This window comes from Saccostrea cucullata, unplaced genomic scaffold (genome assembly GCF_032062105.1).
Source record: "Saccostrea cucullata isolate Sc308-1 unplaced genomic scaffold, CSIRO_AGI_Scuc_v1 ctg4568, whole genome shotgun sequence".
In the NCBI taxonomy this organism is placed as follows: Eukaryota; Metazoa; Mollusca; class Bivalvia; order Ostreida; family Ostreidae; genus Saccostrea; species Saccostrea cuccullata.
The window spans coordinates 27,545-40,000 of record NW_026931239.1 but is presented as its reverse complement, the minus strand read 5'-3'; the positions used below and the strand labels follow the sequence as shown (position 1 = coordinate 40,000).

General features: G+C 33.6%; 1 long non-coding RNA gene across 1 annotated transcript; it reads right to left on the bottom strand.

Moving 5' to 3' along the window:
• Positions 1-8,222: 8,222 nt before the first annotated feature.
• On the bottom strand, positions 8,223-9,318 carry LOC134231916 (uncharacterized). Its single transcript, XR_009984656.1, has 3 exons — positions 9,303-9,318; positions 9,118-9,174; positions 8,223-8,464 (listed from the first exon to the last, which is right to left on the bottom strand). It is a non-coding gene; the product is annotated as an uncharacterized LOC134231916 (long non-coding RNA).
• Between the last annotated feature and the right edge of the window lie 3,138 nt (positions 9,319-12,456).

Sequence of the window (12,456 nt, the reverse complement as noted above, 5' to 3'; positions counted from 1 at the left end):
TAGAAAAAATGAAAATTAAAAAAAAAAAAGAATGACCTTGACCTTTGACCTTAAAAACATTCAAGGTCAAATGTCAAGGGTTACAATGCAGTTGCCCCCATGCTTCTATGACTTATAGTATTCAAGTTATTAGGATTTATAGTAAGTTTAAACAACTTAAAGGGCAATAACTCATATAAGGGGTCATCAGATACATTTGCACTTATACAGTGAAGTAACGCCTAAAGACCCTTAAGATATTAGTAAAGGTTTGGTGTCTCTACTGTCTACGGTTTCGGAGAAGTAGCGATAACAAGGTTTTTCACACAAGGGGGAATAACTTTTAAAAGGGTTAATAATAGGGGACAAAAATGAAATCTATGAAACAGTTTTAAGAGTACATATTAATGATGCATAGAAATTAAGTATATGTTGAAAGACAAAAGAGATATAAAAAGAGCTAAATTTTCCATTTTTGAAATGACCTTGACTTTTGACCTTTACATGAATTTAAAGGTCAAAGGTCAATGAATCTTATGCAGTTGGTCCCATGTCTCTACAACTTGTCGTTTTGAAATTTTTAATTATCTGTAATATTCAAAAAGTTTCAGGGGCAATAACTCACTGAAGGGGTCAATGAATACTTTCGCAATGAATCAATGAAGTGTCTACTAAAGTAGTTGAAGACATTAGTGAAGGTTTCATTTCTCTACTGTTTACGGTTTCGGAGGAGTAGCGATAACAAGCTTTTTTGCAAAAGGGTTAATAACTCCGAAAGGGGTCATAGTTCACATATGCAGGGTCAACTGCGAAAATCTTTTACGGAGTACATTCTTATCAACTTAAAATCTTTTCGATTAATCTTGAAACTCAAAATCACACGGCGGAAAAATAATAAAAAATAATAAGAAAAAGGAAAAAAAGAAACAGAAGAAAATCAATAGGTCTTTCCACAGAAAGATGGAAAGACCAAAAAAAGATGAACAAAAGTATCTTGGGGCCTAGGGTGTTTTCCGGGAAGGGGGGGTCTTGTCCACATAAGCTTCTTCAGCTGAGTGGAGCAAGTGTCTTACCACAAGGCCACCATAGTCGATCAATGGCATAGAAAAAAGAAATTGGAACATGAGAATATGCAGAAAATAGGATGGCAGTTTCAAATTTTATTAATAAACTTATGTCGCAGTTTTTGTAGCCTGAATTTCAAGAACCTCAAAGGAACCTGAGTAGTAAGCTGTTAAGGTACAAAATAGAAAAAAATGCAAAGCAGGCACGTAGCATCGTTATTTAAAGTTAGGGGGGGGCAACCTGAAAAAAATTCTTTACTTATCTGCCTGAAAAATTTACAGGCCCGAAAATTAAAAGTTGTCCAAATTCGAAAATCCTATTTCGGTGGGGGGAATTATATTCCTTATACCACTAGACTGCCGTGAAATGGTGGGGGCTTCCTTTTCCTAAAGTAAAGGTAATCTTGAGAGAAAATTTGGGGGGGGCAGCCCCCCTACCCCGAATACTACGGGCCTGCAAAGAGACTAACAGTGTGAACACTTTAATGTACGGACAATATATCGGTATTAGGGTTAAAACTAGTGAATCTTCGGATTAGTGGGCCTTCGGACTAATAAACCTTCGAACCAGTGAACCTTCGGACTAGTGGACCGTGACCTCTACACCCCAGTAGGTATACTGTTTATGTGCGTAAGAATATTTTCCATTATCCCCCAGGCCTCCCCCGCCATTCAAATTTGCACAAAATCTAATGATTGCAACTGGGGTTCTTTTTCAGATTAATGTTTAGGTCTTCATGATATTTTACTGTGTTCACTGGTTCACGAATTACGGAGTTTTACTACATTGATCATTTTTTGATAATAAACGAATTTCACATTCCCAAGAGTTATCTCCCGTTGTCGGCGTAACGCTCATTTTTCCCTCTTTGTCCTTTGTAGGTTAGCTGTGAGGCTGTTAATATTTTAAAATTCAAACGTTCTATGACAATTTCAATCTGTACCTGTATTGCCAGAGTATGGGGCAACATAAAAAATAATGAGCACACTCGTATTGATTTTTATTTCTAGGATATTGGCCCATAAAGTTGGTAATAGGCTGAGGGGAAAACAGCGTCTTACGCCGGTTGACCCCGGATTGACCCCGCAAGGGGGAATAACTTTTATAACTGTGAAAGTCATCTATATATTTAAATTTTCCTTAAGAATTTCCATCTCTAACGCAACCAAATTCTCTACCCTTCGATTCTGTCAGATACATACACGTAATACTCAGTCAGATATCAAAGTAAAGCATTTTTATATAGTAAAAAAAGATTGCCCGTGAGAAAGTTTTTTAAAAAATCATTAATTTTTATTTGCTTGCAACAAATATCAATATGCACAAATTTGCGACCTATTTTAACTTCTGAATATCTAAAAATTCGCCTTGAACCATGCATTTTGTTTTGTATTAAATAAATAATTTTAAATTAATCGTCGCAAATTGATTCCAAACTGACGATAAGCAAATGAAAGATGTATTCTTCTTTTGACTTGAATAGATTGGAGTTTTGCCTTCACTCTAGTATGTATATTTCATGTAAACTGCACATTTGATTTTATAGATGTACTAATAATGCTTGGTAAATATTATAGATAACACTATGAAGATATTCAAGGTGTGGAATGTCAACAAAACTACTGGCAGCCTTCTTGGGGCTCAGAAGTTGGAAGAGCTAAAAATGAAAGGTATGTGTATGCACTGTGCAATTAGAAAACAAGATATTGTTTAATTATAAGTACATACGAAGGTCATTCAAAAAGTTTGTAGTCTCTTTTGTCATAACTTTGTTATTTATTACACTACAGTCATATTTAAACCAACTTTGGTGCATATATTTTAACAACATGCAGATTCTAATATATTGAGCAAAGAAATTGGAATATATCTTGTTTTTATCAAAATATCAAAGATTTAAGACAGCAAAAATGTGCTCACAAAGCAGGGTAAAAATTTAGTAATTGACTGATAATTCACTTTTCATGTCTAAAGCCATTCATCTTTAAAATTGTCCTTAAATGTCAGAATTAAAATTTAAATACGTAAGTATAATTAGGTTTCATTTCTTCAAAAGCTAAAAGTAAATGTAATACATTTCTTTGTTTAAAAGATATAAATTTCTATAGACAGATAGTCTTGATTAAAAAAGGAACAAGGTTCAAAGGAACATCACGGAGCAGCCAGTAGCAATATAATTTTGTTTTGCATTTGGAAACTTTTAAAACCAACTCCAAAAATGCTGGAGAAACCTGGAAAAATACATAAAATGAGACGTGTATATGTTTATATTATTTAAAAGAATATACAATATTTTAGGGGTAATTACTTTAGATTGGGCGATGGACGTTCTGCAAAGAAACAGATTTTAGTTCAAAATCTTGTCAAAAGAGTAAGTAACATCATGAAACCTGATGAGCGCTTCAATCGTAAAGCACCTGTAAAAGCAGAATTACATGGTAAAGGATTTGAAAACATTGATAATATTATTTAGGTATAATTAGATACTCAAATCATTGTTAGCATACTAGGTGTCAAGTGTTAATTATGGATAAATTTTAATGAATGAGGAATACGAAACAAACTGTGTATAAAATGAAAAGGCACTATGAGTTTGAGAAATTTTCCTTAACGTTTTTAATGTTACAATTGACTGTGCTCCGTGGTGACAAAACAGTAGAATAGAGTGGGGCTTTTCGTGCTACTTTGAGGCGCCAACGATTTGAAGCGCTGACGATAGATCACGGAAGTGTAGTATACCAAGAGAACAAGTTCAGGAAGTCAAAATCGGATATGAATACATCAATAACACGTCTGTTTTAATCCTTTTAACAACTTAATCCGTTGATCAATATATAAATAGGAACATATGAAACTAATTTGACAACTAAAAATTTAAATAAAGGTCATGTCGATGAATGATTTAAATCACAATCTACGGGGTTATAAGAACAAATTTAATGAAATGGACCCATAAGTATTTCCCGAGAATATGTATGAAGGGTAATAAAGTCGAAGATGTGAATTAAAATGAGAAGAATCAAATTTAATGTATCTCTTAATGAATAGAAAAAAAATAATCCCGACCAAAATTGTTTTCTGGATTAATAATACACCATCGTTTATAGAAAATTATATACATGTACGAACATGAAAAAGACTGTGAGATTTAAAGGTGATGATACAATAATTGACATTCCTTACGAGGATCGTAAGGGAGAATGGATGTTAATAGCCGTGGACAGATATCGTTTTCAGAGACGGATTAATTGTTTATCACAAATCCTCGAACCAATACTTGAAAAACATTTAGTTTCATATAAACTAAGGGCGAATTTGTTGCACATAAACTGGGTTTAGTTTTGAACCAGTTTTGTAAACTGTTCATTTGTTCCACAAACTGGTTTCAAACTAGTTTAAACCCAGAACCGGTTTTCCATTTGTTTTGGCAGTAACTGAAACCAGTTCGTTAAACCAACCAAACCACCTCCGATGGTGGTTTATTCGGTTTACGAAAGAGCGGGGAGTATTCCAATATGGCGGTGATGAAAGATGGTGACTATTCTAATAAAGAAAAAAAAGTTATAAATGATTGTTTTTTTCGAGGACAAACAACTGTTTTGACTAAAATGCCACATTTTGATACAATGGTATTTGATGTTTTATATATAAAGCTGAAGAGAATAGATTAATACTGCATATTGAAAATTAATCATGTTAATGGCGTTTGTTCAACAATAATGAACAGAATATGTTAAATTTTCCTCTTCCAAAATAAGTTTTGAATCATCTGGACAAACTTCAAAATGTACAGTAAATTGTAGAACATAATGTAAAGACAGCTTATATATTCAATTGGAAATCTAAAAGAGTAATTATAAATACTCGAAAATTTGGAAATTGTTCATTTGATTAATCTTTGAGGTATCAAAAATATAAATATTGCACTTGAACTATATGTAAGATAATCAAAGAATATAAATACATTATAATTTCTTGGATTCTTTTATTAAGAGAAAGATTTTAACAAATTTATTTGCATATGTATGTTGTTCTGCATCTTTTTGCTTTTTGATGCCATCTTGTATAAACTGTTCATTTGTTTTACCGAGGTAAACCGGATTGAAATTTAAACCAGTTTGAAAAACTAGTTTTAAACCTTAAACCAAAACCTGAACCAGTTTATGTGCAACAAATTCGCCCTAAGATATTCGTGTAATGTTTAAGGATGAAACAATAATAAAACTATGTTAAAAAAAATCCGGTGTTTTATTTATTTTTTTTTTCTGTAGAATGGACCCATGTTTTCTATTAAAGATACATTAAAAATGTGTTGGATTAAAATTATTGGAAAGATGTGTATCAATACAATAAACATAAATCGGAAATGTTTAACTTTTCATGACTATGTATAGTTGTATCTTATTATTTCACATCCTTGTTAGAATAAAATCAAATGTAATTATTATAGTAAACAAATTTCCGTTTGATGTGGTGTAATTTTACTAGATGAAATCAACCAATGAAACAAATATTCGGAAATGACAATATTTCCGATTTAAACTCTGTTTGGATATAGGTACATTCATTTAGTTAAAAGAAACTGATCACGACAACATGTCTACTACCCAGTGCAGTCTACAATTAGGAAACGAGCGATACATTCAAGCATGTACATTGGAAAATGGTGAACGCAGAGTCGACATACGGGAATGGAAATCAAGGGAAAAAAACAGTTTCCAACTAAGAAAGGCATCAGTTTAAACTTGCAGCTTTTTAAAACCCTGACGCTCTCCACTGATTTGATCGACACAGCTTTAGAAAGAAGATCTGAACTATCATATCGGCGCTAACATATTCATAACGGTCAAAAGGGACAGTCCTTGTGTTTACATAAGAAAATATTGGAAACCGGAGAATGAAGAAAACCTCGTACCCACCAAGAAGGGGATTTGTCTCCGTCCTCTCGAATACTTAAATCTTAAAACACATCTGAGTAACATTGAAAAAAACGTTCCCGAACTGGAAAACATGGTACCTTGTTTTCTGCAGGACGACCATCAAAACCAACTAGGGATGCTTCGATGTGCAATGTGTAATCCCTTAGAATATCAGAACTGGTGAAAAGATTACAAACGAAATGTGTGGAGACATTTTCATTGTTAAAAAAAACTTTATAAATTGTTTATACCAATCACACCTTTTGTAACTGCTGAAGAGTCTTTTTAGAAAAGTATTCTTTTTTGCACCTTTCACATTTCAACAACTCATCCCTGTGTTCTTTAAGTAAATGGATACGTCGTTGAATCGATGTTTTGAAACATTTCTTGCAATGGGAACACGTTTTACTCTTTTCACATGTCTTCAAATGACGTTCGAAATTGTCTTTCCGATTTATTTCTATTAATTGTATGCATTCAAATAAATAATATGTATCGATCACTAAAATCTTGTTATGAATCATTGTTTGAACGAAAGGCTGTGTATCGAGCAAGTTTTTTTTTATACAAACTAGTATGATGTCTTCTACCAAGTGTCGTTTAAAATTATTAACATATTTGTACTTACAAATGTACATGTAACAAATCAAGAAATATAGTCAACAGTAAATGGTTTATGAAACGAGGATTTTTTTACCAAAGTAAATTGTAGAGAATAAGTTCATAGCAACTGTCTTTCTCTCATTCTTGTGTATACCCCCAAAACCAAAACGAGTCGATCACAAACCGATAAAACACATCAGCGGAGGGGGGGGGGGGGGGGGGGGGGGGGTGTTGACTTTGTTTTGAAGTATTAGCAGGACACTGGTGTCAACACTCGAATAATGCGATCTAAAATGATTTTATACAAATCATTTAAGTTGTTTTATTATTTTAAATCATTCAAATTAAAGAAAAATCCAGAGATGAATGTTGTGTAATACTTCATATTGCTATCACCCCCACGGACACCTGTTGATGTGACCGACCCGAGAGACCAAAATCGCCGGGGTGGTTTATAGTAAAACGGGAGGGGTGTTAAGATCGATAAACTACAGACGCAATATAATTAACCATGAACTGTTTTCAATTAAATCTATGTTACATTAATTCTTATATAGAATATACCAAAATAAACATGGTCTCAATGTATAAATTCCTAAATTATGTTAATAAAACTAAAACATAATCCTGATCCACCCTCCACCCGTATAATTATATAAGATATCAAAGTCCAAATCTGACCACCCTTTTGAGATTTAACGAACTGTGAAGATGAGGATGGAGAAGTTGTGTATTTTGATTGTAATTCCGTTGTTTGCCTTGGGGTGCGAGCACCAGTGAAGGAGTGCGATGTCGGGTGTGGGACCAGAACATGCTAAGGTTCCGAGATGTGGAGATGATGGAAATCAACTATCTTAACCATGGCGTGGACCTGAAACAGTTTCCGCGGCTGCGGAAATTTGTTGTGAGGGAGGCAATGGTGTCGTGCGAGGATATTCTAAGCGGCGAGGCGATCATCATCCTGAATGAACAGATCTGCCAGGTAAATTGTTTTATATAAATAAATGAAAAAATTTGTTAATCCCCAAAATAAAAAAAAAACAAAAGAAAAAAACTCATATATTCATTATTATTATTTTTTAAAGGAGACCCAAACTAAAGGATCCGTGACAGAACCAACGACAACCTCCCCCACACTGACCACCACTTTGACCGAAATTGCCGCCTTGTCCTTCAGTAAGTATATACTTTCAATTGTCATTATCTTTAAAAAAAATAATAATAAAGTAAAATAAAATAAATAATTTACTATTTAATTTTCACATGTAGATAAACCCTGGATTTATGCCACCGGTATTGCCTCGAGTTTACTGGTTTTGATCACCCTAGTCCTGTGCATTGTTTGTGTACGCAATTACTATAGGAAACCTCGCCGCACAATTAACATTGAACTTGACTCTGTTAGTTCAATAACTGAGTTTGACTCTTCAGTAATGAGAGAAATTAAAATTGACTAATTGTTACAGTGTTGTACGTGACATTCAAAGTGTTGAGTTTAATGATGACTGGCGAGAGACAACTCCATCAACAAAATGTTCAGCCGCCTCCTGTTGTAGATGATGCCCTACCTCCACTCCGACGATCACAGAGACAAAGACGTCGACCCAATCGACTTACATATTAAATATAGATTGTAAAATAGACTCAATTTTGGTGTAAATAGTTTATTGTACATTTTGTTGTAAACTTTAACTGAACTTCAATGGATCTTATAACAAAAGATTTTTTTCTTACATATAAAGAATAAAAAAGAGGAAAAAGTATTTGTTTCATTACGTACAAAGTGTTTAGAGTTTCCTATAAATACTCCTAGGGGCTAATTCACTTTTCAATGTGTTCAGCTCCCTCTCTAATTTGGAGACCCTTTCCTCCAGGTATTGCTCCCACGTCTGAACAGTCTGAAAAAAGTTTAATACACATAAAATTTACTAATATTAAACGTTTTGATATGTGGATAACATATGACGGCAGTGGAGAGCTGACAGTAGGTTACGGAAATGTATAATACGATTGTTAAGAAAATCAATAATATTTTATAAGAAAGAGTAGAGATTTGTTGAAAAATGACGATTTAAACTTCCGGAAAAGTAAAAGTATCCTAGAAAGACGGATATACGAAGGTGTAATAAGTTTGAAAGTAAATGAATAAATACTTCCTACAGAAATCGGTATACATTATTCTTAATTTGAAACCATGGCGTTCGCATGTTCCCGATGTGATAAAAATTTTAAATATTTAAAAGACCGAGATCGTCATATGAAAACCGTGCATCTTGGTTTATGCGAAAGAGAATGTTTATCTTGTGGGAAGAAAATTAACAGGAAAGATAATTTTGAACGTCACATACGAACATGTAAAAGTTCAACAAAGTGTCGGCACTGCGAAAAGGAATTCAAATTGTCTTCTTAATGTTGATTTCATATGCAGAATGAACACAAGGACAAATTATTTAAATGTGATAAATGCAGAAGGGAGTACTTATCCTTACAATCATTTAAACAACACAATGGAAGATGCAAGGAACAAGTGAGTATTTTAAACAAAACTTACATTATTGTGAGTTGAAGAATCTAATATAATAATTTTCCGAATCGGACTCTCTGCAGTCTGCAAAACAAATGAATAAAATAAATTTATACTGACACACACAAACTAAAAGTTTGATTCTTTTTATTGAATTGTATTTAACAAACAATATCTAATGAATGATAAAAAATGTATATACATATACTTACTTTCCCGCTTCCAAACAGAGGCAACTATCATTTTATTAAAGGGAGAAAATCTTGTCAGTATTAACAAAGCTATAGATACCAACTTTACGCCACTTTGCAACTATGAATCGAAGAAGCTGACACCCGTATGTTCCTTCATGCAAAACATGCAGAACCGGGTGGTAGCAGATCAATCTACATGGTTAGCTCGGATACAGACGTTTTTGTTATTAGTGTAACGCTTTTTGATGAATTAAATGTTGATCAGTTATGGATGACATTTTGAAAGGGCAAGGATTTGCGATTGATACCAATTTATGTTTTTAGATCACTGGAACCATATCAAAGGCATTACCGTTCTTTCATGCATTCACGGGTTGTGATACAGTGTAGGTATTTGCTTTGGAAAGGTAAAAAGACAGCAGGCAGGCCATGAATATGTTTGAGAACACCACAGAAATATTCCAATTCTGAAGCACCCCTTGTGACAATTTCAAAGAACCTCTAATCAATGCACTGAAAGAATTTGTTGTCATCATGTACGATCGGCAAAATACGCTCGCTTTGATCCCCTCCCTAAAGAGCTGCTCGTGTAGAGGATATTAGAACTGAATTCAAGATTGGTCATCTATGGGGTCAGTCACTATGCAAGTGGCTAACTTTACCCTCACCTTCCAGTTAGAATTGAATAAAAAAATGCGGGTTTTGGGTCCCACACTAGACAATCTTGCCAGCAATTGCTGCATCATGTCAAGAACAACTAAAATGTGAGTGTAATATACCTTCAACTGCTTCAGGACCGGATTACCTTGTATTGAATTATGCAGCTATACGCGGTTCAGAAGATTAAGTCAGTTATGTCATTAAAACAGCTTTTGTTTGTATTTAAGCGCATGCGCAGTGTATGTAGATATAATATGGAGCTCAAATTATAACATACACTAAGTTCCCTTTTATTATTTCAGAAAAAATAAAAGTATAACAGAGAAACGTTCAAAATATTATGAAAAAAATATGAAAACAGACGCCATTTTGAAATAAGTGGCGGCCATCTTGAAAATGGCCGAAACTTGAATGGCCAACGATATTTTTTATTCCAGTAATAGTCAAAAAACCTTCATGCAAAATTTGGTGCTTGTATCCGCAAGTGAAATATTTTCCCCACTATCCGCTCCGCTAAATAGACACTGCAAATTTTCGAATTTGCTTGCTATTCTAAATAATTTCCAAGCTGCAGAACTGTAGCTCTCTGCTTGAGAAAATTTGGATAGATAAAGCAGAGAGCTACAGATCCAAGTGTTGTAAAAACCTTCGATTTACGCCAACAATTTTTCGTCGCTACTTTAGGTATTTATTTCATGTATTTTTTACTTTCCCAATGTATAAAAATCATTTTAAATGGTATTTAATAATTAATCATACATTCAACTTCAACCCTGATCATTTACTTTACCTATCAACGCTAAAAAATGACCGTTTGTGTTTACGGACGTCGAAATGAAGCTATTCTAAATCGACATAACAAAACTATATACAGGATTGTTTAGGACCGTTAAAAGGTAAACAAAGTATCAAATACTAGATTTAAATATACGAATTATTATTGATACCATTATAAAAGCCAGAGAAAGCTTAAATTACACGAAATAAATACCTAAAGTAGCGAGAAAAAATCGTCGGCGTAAATCGAAGGTTTTTACAACGCTCGGATCTGAAGCTCTCTGCTTTATCTGTCCGAATTTTCTAAATCAGAAAGCTACAGTTCAGCAGCTAATAATTTCCATGACTGGAATGACAATATTATTGCATTCTCAAAGTTCTCATTTTAATAAATGTATAGGAAAATGTAGATATAGATATTACTTCTATATTCTTTTTTCTTTAAAGATTGGAGACATCTCAGCCTCAATTACGCGGAGGGAGGTCCAACTTCCCATGAATGGACGCTCAGCCCTACTCACCCTTTAGGGGGGAAGGCTGAGCATCCCTCCATAGTGGTTGGATCGCTATACGAAATCCACGCAGTAAAGGAAGCCAATGAATTTCGCGGACAACGAGCTTATAATTCTACACAGTCCACATATTTTAAGGTAGTTCATCCTCATTGAGCAAAAATTTGTTCTAATGAATGAACTGGGGTCAAGATCTAGTAAATAAATTTAAACAAATTTTTTGGTGCTAGATCCATTATGACGTCAAAATCATTTTCAACTTTTTCCCCCCGTATATACGACTCTAACAGAATTATGTAGAAAATATGGTACTATAGTATTTTCAAGACATTCAATTTGATTTTCATCTTGTTTACCTACAAATTATGCCCCGAAACACCTTATTTGACCAAGGCTAAGTTGTAAAGAATCAATAAAGGAATTTGTTACTCATATTTGATGTGAAAAAAACTGTTTAAAAATTAGTCGAATTTTTTATTTCTCTGCTAGGTTGTCCATCATTTATCAACAAATCAGGGGGAAAAATAATTGCGTAGCCATTTTATAGTTGAAATTTGGGAGTGTTTGAGGAGCATTTGTCTCTGATAGATTTAGCAGTAGTTTCTTTAACTTCCAATTTTCTTTTAAAGAAACATCAAACATAAATGATATTTGAAATATATTTTAATCAGTATCTGATTTCATGTAAACATTGCAGGAAATACAGGTATTGGACACACCAGAGGAAGATTTTGCGGGAACAGTTGAATCTGTGGCGTTTGAAAGGCATATTCATAGAAGCTATTGTGGTATTGATTAATTAATAAATATATAAAACAAGAGGCCCACGGGCCTTATCGGTCACCTGAGCATTATGCAACAACTCTCCAGTTACAGTGTATTGAATTTGATTCATGTTTTAAGCCAGATGCTATATGGCATTCACAATTTTGAAAGAGGCACCATTGATCATCATAACAATACACTTAACAGTTGCTTAGCTTGGTAACTGAATACCCATACGCAGGGTAGGGGAACAAAAATGCACTCCAACTAATCAGTAATATTCAGCAATAATCAGTAGTGCCCCTAACACTGTGACATAAACCCCTGACCCTAGGTCCTAACATTGCACAAATTTTTAAAAAGCACACTTAAAATTGCCTATCAAAAAAATAAATAAATGTTTTATAAATAAAAAGGAGCAGATTTCAAACAATAAATTCATTTTCAGTATATACGTA